Raw genomic sequence first — 20470 nt, forward strand, 5'->3', positions numbered from 1 at the left:
ACCACAACATGCACAAACAAACGTCATGTTTTGCACGTTGACAACCATAACCCATAATTGCTGCCAACCATATGTCAGACATGAAATTGCTAAGTGGTGCAATGCAAGCTACCAAACTATGTACAGAACATGAATTTTGGCCTATATTCACTCACTAGACCCAACTCAGTCATAGATGCAACTAGATCAAAAACAATGAAGCCTACCCAACACATCACATATATACTTACACTTGGTTGTCGCTGCAAGGCATCTGAAAAGGATAAAGATGATTATCAAGTGTGTCGGGCTGTCCTTCCTCATATTATCTTGCCTCAATCTTGATTGTCGCAACTATATGCACGATCGAGGGTCTGAGGGGTATATAGGGATTGACTATAGCACACAACAATCATCACCGCATCGCGCCTATATATACTACGGGTGTATTTACGTTTTCCAATAAATGAGAAAGATTGCATGATATAAAGAATTATAGTAGTAGATCGCATTCTTTACAGGCATACAATTTGCATAATATTCTGTATATTAATTAATCGGATTGGGTGAATATATATTATGCTTCTATAATCACCTTGCCTGATTATATAGGATTTGTTTTCTATTTTTTCTAGGTTGTTGTTCTCATTTACGAATGGTAATGGCTCGTGCTCTTACATCACTAGTAGAAAACTGGGCTTTGGTCACAGGGCAATATTCACATTAGTCCCGGTTCAGTCACGAACCGGGACTAATGTGAGCATTGGTCCCGGTTCGTGCGGCCAGGGGCCTGCCGGGCCTCGTGGGGGCATTGGTCCCGGTTCGTCCGGCCCCTTTGGTCCCGGTTGGTGGGACAAACCGGGACCAATGGGCCTCGCTCCTGGCCCACCACCATTGGTCCCGGTTGGTGGCTTGAACCGGGACCAGAGGCTCACCCTTTAGTCCTGGTTCATACCATAAATCGGGACTAAAGGGTTGGTCCTAGTAGCGGTCAGAGTTTAGTCCCACCTCGCCAACCGAAGGGCGCTCACACCGGTTTATAAGCCCGTCCCTCTCTGCCTTGTTGAGCTCCTCTCAAAGTGAAAATAGATGCCCTTATACAGAGAATTTGACCTAAATTCAGAGTAAATTTTTTTTGAATTTCATAGAAATTTATTATGAATTTAGGTTGAATTTTCTCTATAGGCGCATCTATGTTCATTTTTTTATAGTAAATAAAATAAATAAACCTTAATAAAATAAATAAAAATAAATAAACCTTAATAAAATAAAATAAACTATAGTAAATAAAATAAATAAAAATAGCAGCAGTAAAATAAATAAAAATAGCAACAGTAAAATAAATAAAAATAAAATAAATAAAGTAAAATACATAAGTAATTAGAAACAAAATGGAATAAAATAAATAAGTTTTTTGTTGTAAATAGAAACAAAACAAAATAAATAAAGCAAAAGAGAAAACAAAAAACAGGGAAAAAAATTATGCCACCTACTGGGCCACCACGGCGTGAATACGACTTGAAACCCATCCATGGGCCAGGATTCAGGCCCGCAGAAGGCCCAGTAGGCCCCACAGGCAAAGAGAACGGTTAGGCCCGAAAGCCTGCAGTTGAGAGGAGCTCGAGAGGGTGGGCGCAGCAGCGCTTATAAACCACTCTCGAGCTCTCTCAACTAGCGAGGTGGGACTAAACTTTTGACGCGGGGCAGCACAAGGCCTTCGGTCCCGGTTGGTGCCACCAACCGGGACTAAAGGGGGGCATGCGTACCGGTTCGTAGCACCAACTGGGACCAATGCCCCCCCTTTAGTCCCGGTTGGTGCCACGAACCGGGACCAATGAGTTGCCTATATATACTCCATCGCCACAGCAGAGCACTCCACAGTGCTCTGTTTTTTCTGGCCGGCGAGGGGAGGGCATTTGGGTGCTGTAGCTCACCTCCTATGCACATGAGGTGTTCGATGAAATGTCTGAGCCACACTAGTTAATCTTTCTCCTCTCGAAACTCGACCTCCGAGCTCCATTTTCCCCGAGATTTCTCTAGGTTTAGCGGTCCGTCACGTCCCGTCCCCGTCTTCACCACCGTCGATCGCCCGCGCCGATCTCGTCGCCAGCACCACCGTGCTGAGCCTCTTGTTCTTATCTTCTTTCTAAAAGAAAAAAATTCTTACTTTAGATAGATACTTGTCTAATTTTGTTACTTTTATTATTCCTTCTTATTACATAGTGCGATGGTTTTGGTATCCGCCCCCGCCGGCCCTCGTCCTGTCTATGATTCGGATGTGGTATATATTATCTTTTTATAACTATTTGGTTCATTTATTGTTTATGACAAATATGCCGACCAACGTGACATAGATTTTATTTATCTAGGAGGTGGTTGAACCGGAAATTCCAACCGACCCTATTATCGAGAGGTTAAATTTAGTTGAAGAAGAAAAAAATTACTTGAAGGAAATAATAAAAAATTTGAGGAGGAGAAGATGATATTGGAGTTGCATGTTGCGGATGTCGTCGATGATCACAAGATCAAGATGGATGCAATGCGTTGAAGATTAGAAAGATTAGAAAATATGCCATTCATACCGAGGCTTGGTATAATTATGCCGTTGGATCAATTGTTGCCTTGGTTGCGATTATTATCGCATTTGTTTTCGCATTGAAATGTTTTACATAGTTTCAATGTATGGTTTAATTAATTAGATGCTCTGAAGAGCTATATATATGTTGTTAGATGAGAACTATGTATGTACTTTGGTTTTAATGTGATGATGAACTTCTATTAATTTGGTCACTTAATTATCTATTCATGATGTTCTGTAATGGTTTTTGACACACTTAATTATATATAATGCACGCAGATGAACCGGCAATGGATGTACGGTGATAGACACACCTCCGAGTACATTAAGGGCGTGCATGATTTTCTCGAAGTGGCTGAGGCAAACAAGAAGAATGGTTTTATGTGTTGTCCATGCCCTACATGTGGGAATACGAAGTCTTACTTTCACCGGAAAATCCTTCACACCCACCTGCTTTACAAGGGTTTCATGCCACACTATATTGTTTGGACGAGGCACGGAGAAATAGGGGTTATGATGGAAGACGGCGAAGAAGAAGAGGACGATGACAACTATGTGCCCCCTGAATACGGTGATGCTGCAACGGGGGAAGCTGCTGAAGATCAAGAGGAACCAGACGATGTGCCCAATGATGCTGCAAGGGGGGAAGCTGCTGAAGATCAAGAGGAACCAGTGCCCGATGATGATGATCTCCGCCGGGTCATTGTCGATGCAAGGACGCAATGCGGAAGTCAAAAGGAGAAGCTGAAGTTCGATCGCATGTTAGAGGATCACAAAAAAGGGTTGTACCCCAATTGCGAAGATGGCAACACAAAGCTCGGTACCGTACTGGATTTGCTGTAGTGGAAGGCAGAGAATGCTGTGCCTGACAAAGGATTTGAGAAGCTATTGAAAATGTTGAAGAAGAAGCTTCCAAAGGATAACGAATTGCCCGACAGTACATACGTAGCAAAGAAGGTCGTATGCCCTCTAGGATTGGAGGTGCAGAAGATACATGCATGCCCTAATGACTGCATCCTCTACCGCGGTGCGTACAAGGATCTGAACGCATGCCCGGTATGCGGTGCATTGCGGTATAAGATCAGACGAGATGACCCTGGTGATGTTGACGGCGAGCCCCCCAGGAAGAGGGTTCCTGCGAAGGTGATGTGGTATGCTCCTATAATACCACGGTTGAAACGTCTGTTCAGAAATGAAGAGCATGCCAAGTTGATGCGATGGCACAGTGAGGACCGTAAGAATGACGGGAAGTTGAGAGCACCCACTGACGGGTCGCAGTGGAGAAAAATCAAGAGAAAGTACTGGGCTGAGTTTGCAGCTGACCCAAGGAACGTATGGTTTGGTTGAAGCGCGGATGGCATTAATCCTTTCGGGGAGCAGAGCAGCAATCACAGCACCTGGCCCGTGACTCTACGTATGTATAACCTTCCTCCTTGGATGTGCATGAAGCGGAAGTTCATTATGATGCCAGTTCTCATCCAAGGCCCTAAGCAACCCGGCAACGACATTGATGTGTACCTAAGGCCATTAGTTTAAGAACTTTTACAGCTGTGGAATGGAAACGGTGTACGTACGTGGGAGAGCACAAACAGGAGGAATTTAACCTGCACGCGTTGCTGTTTGTAACCATCAACGATTGGCCCGCTCTCAATAACCTTTCAGGACAGACAAACAAGGGATACCACGCATGCACGCACTATTTAGATGACACTGAAAGTATATACCTGGAAAAATGCAGGAAGAATGTGTACCTGGGCCATCGTCGATTTCTTCCCACCAACCATCAATGTCGAAAGAAAGGCAAGCATTTCAAAGGCGAGGCAGATCACCGGAAGAAGCCCGCCATGCGTACCAGTGATCACGTACTTGCTATGGTCAATGATTTACACGTAATCTTTGGAAAGGGTCCCGGCGGACTAGCTGTTCCGAATGACGCTGAGGGACACGCACCCATGTGGAAGAAGAAATCTATATTTTGGGACCTACCCTACTGGAAAGAGCTAGAGGTCCGCTCTTCAATCGACGTGATGCACGTGACGAAGAACCTTTACGTGAACCTGCTAGGCTTCTTGGACGTGTATGGGAAGACAAAAGATACACCTGAGGCACGGGAGGACCTGCAACGTTTGCACGAAAAAGACGGCATGCCTCCAAAGCAGTATGAAGGTCCTGCCAGCTACGCTCTTACGAAAGAAGAGAAAGAAATCTTCTTTGAATGCCTGCTCAGTATGAAGGTCCCGACTGGCTTCTCGTCGAATATAAAGGGAATAATAAATATGCCAGAGAAAAGTTCCAGAACCTAAAGTCTCATGACTGCCACGTGATTATGACGCAACTGCTTCCGGTTGCATTGAGGGGGCTCCTACCGGAAAACGTCCGATTAGCCATTGTGAAGCTATGTGCATTCCTCAATGCAATCTCTCAGAAGGTGATCGATCCAGAAATCATACCAAGGCTAAGGAGTGATGTGGCGCAATGTCTTGTCAGTTTCGAGCTGGTGTTCCCACCATCCTTCTTCAATATCATGACGCACGTCCTAGTTCATCTAGTCAATGAGATTGTCATTCTGGGCCCGTATTTCTACACAATATGTTCCCCTTTGAGAGGTTCATGGGAGTCCTAAAGAAATATGTCCGTAACGGCGCTAGGCCAGAAGGAAGCATCTCCATGGGCCATCAAACAGAGGATGTCATTGGGTTTTGTGTTGACTTCATTCCTGGCCTTAAGAAGATAGGTCTCCCTAAATCGCGTTATGAGGGGAGACTGACTGGAAAAGGCACGCTTGGAGGGGACTCAATAATATGCAGGGACGGGCATTCTTGGTCTCAAGCACACTACACAGTTCTACAGAACTCTACCTTGGTGACCCCGTATGTCGATGAACACAAGAACAGTCTGCGCTCCAAACACCCGGAGCAGTGTGACGACTGGATTACATGTGAACACATCAGGACTTTCAGCAGTTGGTTGGAAACACGTCTCAGAGGTGACACCACTGTTTGTGATGAGTTGTACTCGTTGTCCAGGGGACCATCTTCGACTGTATTGACTTACAAAGGATACGAGATAAATGGGAATACATTTTACACGATCGCCCAAGATCAAAAGAGCACCAACCAAAATAGCGGACATGACACATATTATGGTTACATAATGGACATATGGGAACTTGACTACGGACATGATTTTAAGGTCCCTTTGTTTAAGTGCAAATGGCTCAATCTGTCAGGAGGCGGGGTACAGGTAGACCCACAGTACGGAATGACAACAGTGGATCTGAACAATCTTGAGTACACTGACGAACAGTTCGTCCTAGCCAACGATGTGGCACAGGTTATCTATGTGAAGGACATGTCTACCAGACCGAGAAAAAGAAAAGATAAGGAAGCGAATACATCATACAATGAGCCAAAGCGCCACATGGTTCTTTCAGGAAAAAGGGACATTGTGGGAGTGGAGGGCAAGACAGACATGTCTGAAGATTATGAAAAGCTTCATGAAATTTCTCCCTTCAAAGTCAAAGGCTGACCCAAGTATCCTGATAAACGATGAAGATTATCCATGGTTACGGCGCAATAAACAAATGATACAAGCGAAGAAAAAGTGAAGACTTTCTCCCGCAACTATTATGATGATACCATGCCAACTTTGTAACAGACGAGTATGATACCCTTGTCCGTTTTCTACACGAAGTGCATCTAGTTTTTGCCGTAACCCTCTCAACTTTCTTGCACATGCTATGTGGATGAAATGATGATACCATGCCAACTTTCAACCTTTTCAGAGTTTATTTGAAATGCTTTTCAATTTTAGGGTCTTATAGCTCAAAATAATTAGTAAATGCATGAAAAATAACAAATGAAGTCAGAAAGGGTTGAAAATTGATGATGTGGCTTTGAATGGTGCATTTTGAACACACAAAAAGTCAGGAGTTGAAATAAGTTTTAAAAAATGAAATCCCTTTGTAACAGACGAGTTTCCGTATGAAATCCTGATACTTCGAAAGAGATTGTCCGTTTTGTACACGAAGTGCATCCAGTTTTTGCCGTAACCCTCTCAACTCTCTTGCACATGCTATGTGGATGAAATGATGATACCATGCCAACTTTCGACCTTTTCAGAGTTCATTTGAAATGCTTTTCAATTTTAGGGTCTTATAGCTCAAAATAATCAGTAAATGCATGAAAAATGGTGCATGAAAAATAACAAATAAAATAAATAAGTAATTAGAAACAAAATAATATAAACTTTAATAAAATATATAAGTAGAAGCAAAATAAAATAAACTTTCATAACATAAATAAAATTTATGAAACTAAAATTATCAAAGTATTTTCTGTTCAAAACATTATAAGCAACCTCTAGTATTATTGAAACTAAAATTATATAAAATTGATGCAACTAAAATTATCGAAGTATTTTCTGTTCAAAATCATTGAAAGCAAAAATAATTTTCATAAAGAACTTTTTTTGTTAGAAACTTTAATAGCAAAAAGAATTATCATAATGTAAAATAAATAAGTAATTAGAAACAAAATAAAATAAAATAAATAAGTTTTTTGTTGTAAGTAGAAACAAAACAAAATAAATAAAGCAAAAAAGAAAACAAAAAAACAGGCAAAAAATAAAAATTATGCCACCTACTGGGCCACCACGGCCTGAATACGACTAGAAACCCATCCATGGGCCAGGATTCAGGCCCGCAGAAGGCCCAGTAGGCCCACAGGCATGTACGGAGAGGTTAGGCCAGTAAGCCTGCTTTGGAGAGGAGCTCGACAGCTCAGGCGCACCGCACCTTATAAAGAGGTGCGGCTATCTCTCAGCTAGCGAGGTGGGACTAAACTCCCACCATCACGCCGCTGTGCAAGGCCATTGGTCCCGGTTGGTGCCACGAACCGGGACCAATGCCACCCTTTGGTCCCAGTTCGTGGCACCAACCGGGACCAATGCCCCCCTTTAGTCCCAGTTGGTGCCACCAACCGGGACCAAAGGCCGCCTGTTCCCGCCCTTTGGGCTGCTGAAAAGAGGCCTTTGGTCCCGGTTGGTGGCACCAACCGGGACTAAAGGGGGGCATTGGTCCCGGTTGGTGCCACGAACCGGGACAAATGCTCTCAGTATATAAGAAAGCACTTAGCGTTTTTCAGATTCATCTCTGCATCAGTTCCCCCGCCCCGACGACGCCGCCAGGCTGCCCGAGCTCGCCCCGTCGACGCCGTCGCCGCCCTCTGCTGCCTCGTCGACGCGCAACCGCCCCTTCCCCGAGCACGCCGCCGGCGGCCCGCCCCGACCACGCCGCGCGCCCCTGCCCCGACCACGTCGTCGTCGCCCCAGCTGCCCCGACCATGCCGCCCTCGCCTCTGCCTCGCTCTGCCCCGACCATGCCGCCCCTGCCCCGCATAAGCTAGATTATTGACTCTAGTGCAAGTGGGAGTCTGTAGGAGATATGCCCTAGAGGCAATAATAAATGATATTATTTATCTCCGAGTTCATAATTATGTTTATGTTCCATGCTATAACTGCTATGGTTCTCGAGTCTGCAATAACCACGAGGCTCGGAGGAAGACTCATATGCACGTGTGGAATAATAAACGGTAAAATGTATTCCTAGTCTGGCCTCTAAGACTAGCTCAAGTGTTGCATGATGGTTATGTGTTCCTGATCATGGGCATGTCTATGTCAGCAACCTTGAGGGCACAATGTTAAGAGAACATTTGTGTTGAATCGACCCGGATTGATGTTATGCTATGAGATTCATTCGTCACAAGTTTATTGGTACATAACACAGAGATGGTTAACGTTTGCATGATTCCTTAGACCATGAGAGTATCGAGTTTCTTCATGCTTGCTTCATGAACTTTGGGGTTTGTTAAACGTCATCCGTAAATGGGTGGCTATTACGGCAGCTTACGGGTTCATGGAAAAGTGTGTCAAGTAACTTGATAGCTCAAGATTGGGATTTGCTCCTCCGACCATGGAGAGATATCTCTGGGCCCTCTCGGTGTTAAGGTATCCATTATCGTCTGGCCAGACACTTTGTGATTTGATCACGGGGATGCCGGAACACGATAACGAGAAAAGAGAACAATACCGGTAACGAGGTAACTAGCATAGTGGACAAGTTGTTGATCCACGGGAATGCCAACATGTCTCACCTCGGGTATTTGTAACATATCGCGAAGCAACAGGAATAGCACACGGCAACTGGAGGTTCACTCGAATATTTATTCGTGTGGGTATAGGGGTCAATATGGGTGTCCACGGCTCCGATGTTGATCATTGATCGGAAGGGGTTCCGGGTCATGTCTATACTTCACCGAACCTATAGGGTCACACGCTTAAGGGTCATCTATCTGCTGAATACTAGACAGGGAGTCTGAGAGAAAATCGCCGAAAAAGTTTCGGACACCGAAAAGTTTCGGACAGCGGAATCGTACCGCAGAGAGAGGTCATCGGATAAGTTTCGATGATACCGAAAAGTTGTTTCGGGATACACCACTAAGTAAAATTGGTTTCGGCACATGCCTGATAATTCTTGGAGGATGCCAGAATCATTCTGGAAGCTTTTTGGAATTTTCTGAGATAAAACAGGAAATGTTCCGGAGCTGCCGGAGCCACTTCAGATGCGTTTCGCAGATGAAAATCACTAAAACCGGAATTGTTTCGGAACACGTTGAAAATCATTTTAGTGGGTACTAGAAATGTTCTTAGCCCACATAAATATTTTTAGTTCGATCAGACGCTGAAAAATGTCGTTGTGAATAGTGAAAATCAGCTTTATGGTTACTTTATGGAAAACCACCTTTTGGGGCTTTGCTCCAAAAGATCTTGGGGATGAAATGGATGGATAGGAGCCATTTTTTGGGCCCCTCATGGGGGTGTGGCCGGCCACATGGGGTATCCCCCCTTGGGGACCCTCTTGTTCCTTGGTTTCACTCCTAGGTCCTTGTGGAAGGACTTCATTCATGTGCATTTTGGGTTTTTTGTGAAACTACCCTACCCCCTTGGGATTTCCTATAAATAGAGGTGGAGGGGCAGCCCTCCACACTCATCCCTTGCTCTCATACACATGCCATGCATTATCTGGCTTCTTCTCTCCCTCCCACGAAAAGAGTTTCGTAGAGCCGTAAGGCTGTCTGGGTTCCGGCAGGAACTAGTTCTGGACGGCGAAGCCCTGCCGGATAGATGACACCGTATGTGTGCAACTCTGTAGAGAGATCGTAGTTTCGGTCTTAGTTCGTGAGTGCCTCCCGAAGGGCTGTCCGTGTGACCGTCCGAGTTTCGAAGGTCCTCCCGAAGGGCTGTCCGAGTGACCGTTCGAGTTTCGAAGGTCCTCCCGAAGGGCTGTCCGCGACACCGTCCGGGGGGCTGTTCGACCGCCTCCCGGAGGGCTGTCTGAGGAGCAGATGAGGGTATACATCCTCGCGGTTGGGAGGTTGTAAATCCTAGCTGCGGGGATCTGCACCGCCGATCGTCATCGACTCTACTTCCCGGTGCGCTACGAGTCGGTAACGAAAAAGATCAAACCATGTATGCAGTCTCCATAGTGGTCCTGGGCTAGTGCGTAGGTCGGAAAATTTTTGTTTTCTGCTGCGTTTCCCTACAGTGGCATCAAGAGCCGTGCTATGCGTAGATGTAGGTTTCGATCTAGAATACATGGAGATGTATGGGTATTGCATAATATAATTAGGTAGTAGATGAGATCTATTGCTGAAAATTATTTATGCGGGTGACAGATGAAATCTGTTACCCGACGTTCTTGTTGCTTCCCTAGAATTTGCGTTTGCTCAATCTCGAGACAGCATGGTGGAATTTGACAAAGTTCTGGCAATCCGTGATCCTGATTGATCATGGAAGTGCTATCAGTTCTTTGGGTTCTGCCGTAGTCAAAAGAAAGATGAAATTCGCAGATGAAAGGGCATTGCAGATATTATCTGCACGGGGGTCATGCGTATGACGAAGTTTAGTATGGGGCTCGAGATTTAATTATCTCGTGTTTCATACACCCCGAGATGTTAACGTAGCAACTTGAATAATCATACTTGATGATAAAACGTTGGTAGCTGCGGGTTAAGTCAAAACCTTAGAAGCCACGTAAAATAAAATTTTGCATAAACCTATTAGAGGCGTCTAACTTGGTTTTGCAGGATGTGCATGTGATGTGGTATAGCAGTGCTCATACTAATTCGATTATGTATGAGATGACTATATGATGTAATTTGATTAACATGACCTGCGTGTCATGATTCAGCATGATGGCTGGAGCCATATGATTGCACTTTAATGACCTGCGTGTCAACCTTGTTGTAATGCATTATTTTGTTAGCTATAGAGATAGCAATATTATCTGGTGCATCGACAAGGTGGTGGCAATCTTCGCGAAGGTGAACACCGACGCGAATGCCGAAGACGAAGAAATGAAATACTTCTCCGTCAGAAAGGGCTATACCATATCATGCTATTATGAATTGCCTGAGATGTTTATCCCTTATGATGCACCCTTCTTGATTGCGCGGTAGTCGCTTTTATTAGGGTGATCTCTCACTTAAAATATCAAGTAGTTAGTGTTCTCCCAAGTGTAGCACCGTCACAGCACCTATCTTTTCGGGGTGCGCCATGGATGCATGGGTACGAACGATTAGAGAAGTGTGAGGCGGGTGAGGTCAGACCTAGCAGCAAGATCACTTGGTTGTCTTGACATTCATGGCAGGATCGTCCTGAGCTCGGAACACACGCATCGAAAGATGAGCAAGAGTCACATAGAGATGTGATCGGCAAGTTGGCCTACCGATTAAAATTCCCGTTATGAGATGATGATTCTATGGTGATGAATTGAAGTCTGGATCTTGTATCACTCAAAATTAATTGTGAGAGATATTGATTTGAGTGGGAGCGCACTATTGAATTAACATGTTTAATTATCAGTGCAATTAATTATGAACACTGTCTAAGTGTTTCCTGCATAATAGTTGTAGAATAATGGCTCGCATTTCCACCTTCCCTATTAAAATTGAATAGCTGTTAAATATCTGGTTAAAACTTTACGATTGGTAACGTAATATGAGGATTGTCCTCAAAAGTGCCGAGAAGGACATTGTCCTATCGCATGCTTTCCGTATCCTCCCGCTAATGCTATGGATCATGTGACTCTCGTCCTTCGATCCAAAAGCTAGAATTCTGTTACAGTCAAGTGGAATATGTTTGCTTCCATGAAACCCAAACTTCGAAAGTTGGGATAGTTATATGATATTCATGGAACTGAAAATTATTTTCAGATACAAACAAAGCAATGTTTGTTTGCAAGTATTAGTAAAAGTGTTTACTATGCATTTGACTGTTGGGAAAGGGATCCAGAAGAACGCCTGTCATATAATGAAAGGTGAATAAAACAACAACTTAAAGAGAAAGGAAGTGTCCAAAGGGTGTTAGTATGACTTACACGCCTAGGAAGTCCGGGGCTAATGCCACTCTTAAGTTGGGTGCTTCTTCTGAGAGTAGGAGAAATACTAAAAGTTAAACTGTTAGAAGTATAAAGGCAAAAGGAAAGAAGACTGGAATATCCAGCTCATGTATGAATGTCATACAAGTTTTTGATGTATAGAAGGCTGGTCAAAGATATAGTTCTTGCGAATTATGGTTAAACATGTTAATCACTAATTCTTGGGTATTGTGAGTTCATCACAAAATTGCCCGCTCGATTGCATTCTGTTGCAACTCGATGTAAGAACTACTATGGCCTGAAAGACTAGCTAGAAATGAGGTTAAGGTATACACAGGGAAATAGTAAATGTTACTATACCTTCCATCAGTGTATTGCCGTCTGTATTTATTTTCATAATTCATTTAGGGTTTTACAAACTCTATCCCATTGCATAAGGTATCTTGCAAGAAGGTTGTTCATAAGAGAACTTTTTATGTTCGATGTTATGAATAACACAAGGGCCATACTTTCATTATGAATGAGATGTATGTTATGAATATTGATAATAATACAATACCTCTGGGTTTACTTTCATAATTCATTTTAGAGTTTCATACACTCTAGCCCATTGCACAATGTTTGTTGCAAAAGAGTTGTTCATAAAAACAACAATTGTTGTTAAGTATTATGAATAACATAAGGGCCATACTTCCATCATCGATGGGACGTATGTTATGAATATTGAGGGTAATATGATACATCCATAACACTGACGCTAAATGTCGCAAGACTAAAAGAATACCACACAAGTGTGGCACTACATTTGGTCACATTGGAGAAACCCGCATGGAAAATTCCATTATGATGGATTTTGAAGTCTTTTGATTTTGAATCATCAGACACTTGCAACTTTCCTCTGAAAAGTGAAGTGACTAAAATACCGTTCACAGGCCATAAGGAACGAACAACAAACTTATTAGTGATCATACATTTGATGTGTGTAGTCCGATAAGTGTTGTTAGTGGTGGATTTATTTATCTTCAGAATTGACTCAAGTAGATATATGGATATTTACTTGATGAGACGTAAGTCTGGATCTTTTGAAATCATTCGAAAGGTTCTCAAAAATGAAGTAGAAGTTATTGTAACAAGAAAATTATGTTTCTGCAATTTGATTGCACAAAGGAATATTTGAGTTACATGTTTAGCGAATGTCTGATGAGTTGTGAAAGGGGTTTCATAAACTTGCACCTCCCGGAACACCACTGCAAGTGGAAAGTCTGTGGAGATGTAATCAAACCATTTATGACATGGTAAGGTCAAAGATGACATAAATAAATTTGCCTTTATCCTTTTAAAGTGATGCTTTAGAGACTGCTGCTTTTACACTGAAAAGAGCTACATCGGGTCTGTTGAAATGAAGCCATGGTATGGTACGCCCAACCATGTTATATCTTTTCTTAAACATTTGGAATACGGTGCTTGTGTAAAAGGTTACAAACCTATTCCAAATCAGACAAGTGCTACTTTGTAGGTTATACCAAAATGTTGGGTATTCCTCCCTCACTATACCGAGGCAAATAGTTTTGCCACCAAACGGTGTGCTTTTAAAGAGAATGGTTCTTTCAAAAAGGTGAGTGGGAGAATAGTGGAACTCGACGAGATAAACAGTATCTACGTCATCAGATCAAAGGAAAGAGACCTTGGAAGTAATTCCAGAGTTTCCTACCGCGACTGATACAGAAGTCTCTACAATAAAATGTATGAACTTCGGTCGAACTTGCAGCTGAACCAGGTAGGCAAGGCTCGTGCAAACCTCTCAGGTGCGCAAACGAGATATTGTTGTTAGACAACATTATACCTACGATACACAAGGAAGCGTTGATGGGCCCTCACTCTGGAATTGGCTAAATGCCAATACAACCCGAGTTAGTTTCCATATAAGTGATTCAAGATTAAAACCTTGATACACCTTTCGGAAGACTTAGAGTCTAAAGAATATTTATGGAACTTAAAACTGATACGGATAAAATGTTTTATCCCTAAAGCTCGACTTGTTGAAATAACAAGTTCAAGAGTTGACTACGATGAGGTTGTTTTCATCGTAGCGATGCTTAAAGTCGGTGCGGGTTGAACTAGCAATTAATACATATTTCAATCATGAGATATGAAACATGGATGATAAAAGGATTTCCATCTGATGGAAATGAAAGCTAGGACTTGTATATGATACAGTCCAAAGTAATTTGTCGATCCAGAGGATGCTAGTAGGTATGCAAACTTCAGAGTTCCAGAAATGGACAGAAGAGAGCAAAATGGAGTTGGAATCTTCGTGTTTTGATGAAATGGTCAAAGGGGTTTTGACTTCATCACTGGGTAACAAAGATGCTTGTAATTCAAGAAAGTAAGTGGGAGCGTAATAATATTTCTAAAAACCTTATGTGCTTGGCACATTGGTAATTGGAAATAAATTTCTTGACACGAATTAGGACTTCATTTGAAAATAGTTTTTCGATGAAGTGCTTAGGCTAAATAGCCTCAATATTAGGCATGATGATCTATGGAGATAGATTTACCTTATGGGGCTAAGCAATGAATACATATTGACAAGATGCTAAAACCTTTTAGCATTTAAAACGCCAAGGAGTGATTCTTGCCAAAGTCACATGGAAAGAGTTTTTGCAAGACTCGGTGTCCCAAAACACTGATGAGTAAAATACATGATGTAGATTCCACACACTTTTGTGTTTGGATTAATCGTGTATTCCAGGGTATGTAAAACAACCAGATATGTCCGATACTCCCAAGGTGTTGCGAGTATGGATACCAAAGTGATCAAATTACTGATCATGGGACAACAGTGAAAGATGTCACAGAGTACTAGAGTAAGTACTGATGACATGGTTTTCTCGCAAGCAGAGATCATGAAGAGTTCGTTGTAAAATGTTACATCGATACAGTCTTCATCTTTTCTCCATACGATTTTCGATTTAAATTAAGGGTTTTGTGTAACACACAATGTGTGGCACAGTTAGTTGGAATTTGTTCAAACTAGTTACTGTGGCGAATTCTATAACAAGGGCTAAGTATGTTGACGCTTTAGAAGTGACAAAGAAGATGTTGAATCATATAGTTCATTCATGAACTTAGTATAGTTCCAAGATGGCTTTTGACAATGGGACACTACTGCAGGTAGTTGCTCCATAACTCAGTCTGAGGAATCCAGGTTCGACCTATGATTCACATACATACAAAGCCAAGTCCACACAAAATATGAATTTTGTGAAAACGTGAAAACGCGAGGACATGCAAAGATACACACAGAACTGAAGTCATCAGATCCGTTGGACATCAGGCTATACCACAAGCGAAGCATAGTTACACCGGTGTGCCACAGGTGTGAAGTGCATTAGCATAAGCTAGATTATTGACTCTAGTGCAAGTGGGAGTCTGTAGGAGATATGCCCTAGAGGCAATAATAAATGATATTATTTATCTCTGAGTTCATAATTATGTTTATGTTCCATGCTATAACTGCTATGGTTCTCGAGTCTGCAATAACCGCGAGGCTCGGAGGAAGACTCATATGCACATGTGGAATAATAAACGGTAAAATGTATTCCTAGTCTGGCCTCTAAGACTAGCTCAAGTGTTGCATGATGGTTATGTGTTCCTGATCATGGGCATGTCTATGTCAGCAACCTTGAGGGCACAATGTTAAGAGAACATTTGTGTTGAATCGACCCGGATTGATGTTATGCTATGAGATTCATTGGTCACAAGTTTATTGGTACATAACACAGAGATGGTTAACGTTTGCATCATTCCTTAGACCATGAGAGTATCGAGTTTCTTCATGCTTGCTTCATGAACTTTGGGGTTTGTTAAACGTCATCCGTAAATGGGTGGCTATTACGGCGGCTTACGGGTTCATGGAAAAGTGTGTCAAGTAACTTGATAGCTCAAGATTGGGATTTGCTCCTCCGACGATGGAGAGATATCTCTGGGCCCTCTCGGTGTTACGGTATCCATCATCGTCTGGCCAGACACTTTGTGATTTGATCACGGGGATGCCGGAACACGATAATGAGAAAAGAGAACAATACTGGTAACGAGGTAACTAGCATAGTGGACAAGTTGTTGATCCACGGGAATGCCAACATGTCTCACCTCGGGTATTTGTAACATATCGCGAAGCAACAGGAATAGCACACGGCAACTGGAGGTTCACTCGAATATTTATTCGTGTGGGTATAGGGGTCAATATGGGTGTCCACGGCTCCGATGGTGATCATTGATCGGAAGGGGTTCCGGGTCATGTATATACTTCACCGAACCTATAGGGTCACACGCTTAAGGGTCATCTATCTGCTGAATACTAGACAGGGAGTCTGAGAGAAAATCACCGAAAAAGTTTCGGACACCGAAAAGTTTCGGACAGCGGAATCGTACCGTAGAGAGAGGTCATCGGATAAGTTTCGATGATACCGAAAAGTTGTTTCGGGATACACCATTAAGTCAAATTGGTTTCGGCACATGCCTGATAATTCTTGGAGGATGCCAGAATCATTCTGGAAGCTTTTTGGAATTTTCTGAGATAAAAACCGGAAATGTTCCGGAGCTTCCGGAGCCACTTCAGATGCGTTTCGCAGATGAAAATCACTAAAACCGGAATTGTTTCGGAACACGTTGAAAATCATTTTAGTGGGTACTAGAAATGTTCTTAGCCCACATAAATATTTTCAGTTCGATCAGACGCTGAAAAATGTCGTCGTGAATAGTGAAAATCAGCTTTATGGTTACTTTATGGAAAGCCACCTTTTGGGGCTTTGCTCCAAAAGATCTTGGGGATGACATGGATGGATAGGAGACATTTTTTGGGCCCCTCATGGGGGTGTGGCCGGCCACATGGGGTATCCCCCCTTGGGGACCCTCTTGTTCCTTGGTTTCACTCCTAGGTCCTTGTGGAAGGACTTCATTCATGTGCATTTTGGGTTTTTTGTGAAACTACCCTACCCCCTTGGGATTTCCTATAAATAGAGGTGGAGGGGCAGCCCTCCACACTCATCCCTTGCTCTCATACACATGCCATGCATTATCTGGCTTCTTCTCTCCCTCCCACGAAAAGAGTTTCGTAGAGCCGTAAGGCTGTCTGGGTTCCGGCAGGAACTAGTTCTGGACGGCGAAGCCCTGCCGGATAGATGACACCGTATGTGTGCAACTCTGTAGAGAGATCGTAGTTTCGGTCTTAGTTCGTGAGTGCCTCCCGAAGGGCTGTCCGTGTGACCGTCCGAGTTTCGAAGGTCCTCCCGAAGGGCTATCCGAGTGACCGTTCGAGTTTCGAAGGTCCTCCCGAAGGGCTGTCCGCGACACCGTCCGGGGGGCTGTTCGACCGCCTCCCGGAGGGCTGTCTGAGGAGCAGATGAGGGTATACATCCTCGCGGTTGGGAGGTTGTAAATCCTAGCTGCGGGGATCTGCACCGCCGATCGTCATCGACTCTACTTCCCGCTGCGCTACGAGTCGGTAACTAAAAAGATCAAACCATGTATGCAGTCTCCATAGTGGTCCTGGGCTGGTGCGTAGGGCGGAAAATTTTTGTTTTCTGCTGCGTTCCCCTACACCTTCCTCCCTGTTTTTTCTGCACATATATATGATGTTTTTTTCCTGATTATATGTATATGTATGAGTATATGTATGTGTGTATATCTGTTTATATGTCCTTTTTTTAGATCTTTTTTTGCATTTTTATAAAAATGTATATATGTTCTCTGTGTATAGATATGTTCATGTATATATGCAAAAGATAGATTTTTAGAAAAGTTAGGATTTTTTTTTTCATAGATTTTTTTGGTGATATTAATTATTGTAGAATATGCAAATGTTTGTATATTCATATGAACAATGCATTAGGCAAAACCTTTACTTTTTTTCCAAAATTTTCTATTTAAACATTTTTTATGAATGAGAGGAAAAAGGAAAATAAGAAGAGGAAGAAAGGAGAAGAAGAGGAGAGGAAGAAGCGGAAAAAAGAAGAAAAAGAAGAGGAGAAGAAGAAAGGAATAGAGGAGAGAAGAAGAAAAAATAGAATTTTTTCTATTTTTTCTTCTTCTCTCCTCTATTCCTTTCTTCTTCTCCTCTTTTTTTTCTTCTTTTTTTTCTTCGATCTTCTCCTCTATTCCTTTCTTCTTCTCCTCTTTTTGTTTCTTCTTCGTTTTCTTATGTTTTACCGGGTCTCTCGTCGTCAACATACCCCTCTCCCGATAACTTCAACACGAGGGGGGGGGGTCGATATACCCCCTCCCCGATAATATTATTTTCCCATGTACGTATGTCGTCATTGTCGATATAACCCCCTCCCATTAACTTCAACACGTGGGGGGGTCGATATACCCCCTCCCGGTAACATTATTTTCCCCCTCTTGACCGTGATAACTCCCTCCCAGATATATATGTATGTCGTCGTTGTCAATATATATAACTCCCTCCCAGATAACTTCGACATGATGGACGGTCGATATTTATACCCCCTCTCGACCGTGATAACTTATACCACGGGAGCACCCCCCGGCCCTCTCGCTCGACCAAAACTCTCGAGGACACCCAAACCCTAGAAAAAACGATGTCGGTCTCCTACCCCCTCCCGCCGTGCCCCTACCCTTGAAGCGTTGCCGAGGCCACCCCAAACCCGGAATAAGCTAGGTCTACGTTTGCACTAATATATCCACCTGCTATCATGTTTGTGTAATAATTGTCATGTTGTAATATTTGCAGAAACAATGGAGCACGGACGAGACGAGCAAGCAGAAGAGGTGTTGGGGGACATAATCTTAGCCGGAGGTGATATCTTGTCGTATCTTAACGACAATGATGGTCAGGAAGAACAGGGTGAAGAAGCAGGCTACGGTGATCGAAGAGTGGAGGAGGAAAGACATGATTATGATGGCTCCGGTGACCCAATGCTGGGGAAAAAAGGAGCCCGTGGTGACGGCTCCGGTGACCGAACAGAGTCCGGCCAGGTAAATATATTAGTTAAGCCTGTGCTGACTAGCTAATTGATGCATTCATTGTTTTGGTATGTACACATATTAATTAACACTCGTCTTCTTCTTTTTTCTAGCCCTCCGGATCGAGCACAACTTCGGTAAAGAGACGAGGCCCGAAGAGAAAGTTGCGCTCGGATGAAAGGTTTGAGATCACAGCAATCGCGCGCGACGGCCGACCGATTGAACCCATCCGGACAAAGGATGCATTTGCTGCTCAGTGCGGGGATCTAGTTAGGGACAAGATCCCGATCAGCATCCACCAATGGTATAAGCCTAAGAAGGAAGACCCTGAGGTGTCTTATGTCAATGATATGCAGAAAGATGATCTTTGGACTAAGCTGAAGGCAAATTTCACCCTACCGCCAGAAGAGGATCCGGAGAAGCCAGTTAAAGAGCAATTAATCAAGTCTCATGCTCTTAAGAAGATGGCAGACCTATTCAGGAGGTGGAAGAATGAGCTAAAAACGTTTGTCGACAAAGAAGAGACACCAGAATTCATCGGCCGGTATGAGAAGATCAGAGATCACTGGCCCGCATTTGTGCCCACAAGGCATCGGAAAAGAGTAAGAAGATGTCAGCGACAAACAAGAAGAATGCTGCGAAGAAGAAGCTTCGCCATCGCACGGGGTCAGGTGGCTACCTCAAAGCCCGGCCTAAGTGGGCCAGGGCTGAGAATGATCTGCTTGAAAAAGGGATCGAACCACAGATAATGAACTGGACAGACCATTGCCGGACTTGGTTCTTCGGGGCTGGCGGAACCTTGGACCCTTTATCAGGGAGGTGCGTGTGGACGAATGAGCTTTTGAGAATACCAGTCAAGAAGATTCAGCAATATATCGATGCAGCGCAGGAAGGGACGTTCGTTCCAGACAGACAGAACGACGAGCTCACAATGGCCCTCGGGAATCCTGAGCACCCTGGACGGACACGAGGCACACCAGGCTCCGTTCCGTGGAAGGCTGGTTTTCCAGACGCAGGCGGTTACAAAAGCCAGGAGAGGAGGAAAAAAATGGAGCAGACCCAAATTCAGAAGCTGCACGAAAGGGTTCAAGCGCTAGAGGAACGAGACGGCAATCGACATGCCGAAACTACCCCGCCATCTCAGCGGAGAAGCAGCGTGGCTTCCATCGAGCTGCTTCAGCCGGAACATGTCTTGACGGCTCCTGCTAGCTACCCCGTGGATGCTATCACGGAGTCTCAACATTGCCACCTTATGGCGCAATGGCAGAACTTCAAAGTGAAGGCGGCTGTTGGCTCTGTTTTACCTCCTGAACCCGGCGCAACCTACCACTGCCGGCCGCTTCTAGAAGGATATGCTAGGGTGTTGGTGGATGAAATAACGGAGGGATTTGAGGACCTCCAGCTTGACCACCCTACCAATGAAGGGGGACTCGGCTGGGAGTAGCTCTGAAGACTCTGTGCCTATGGCGAAAGGAGCTCATTAACCTTCC

The sequence above is a fragment of the Aegilops tauschii genome, chromosome 7 (assembly GCF_002575655.3).
Source record: "Aegilops tauschii subsp. strangulata cultivar AL8/78 chromosome 7, Aet v6.0, whole genome shotgun sequence".
In the NCBI taxonomy this organism is placed as follows: Eukaryota; Viridiplantae; Streptophyta; class Magnoliopsida; order Poales; family Poaceae; genus Aegilops; species Aegilops tauschii.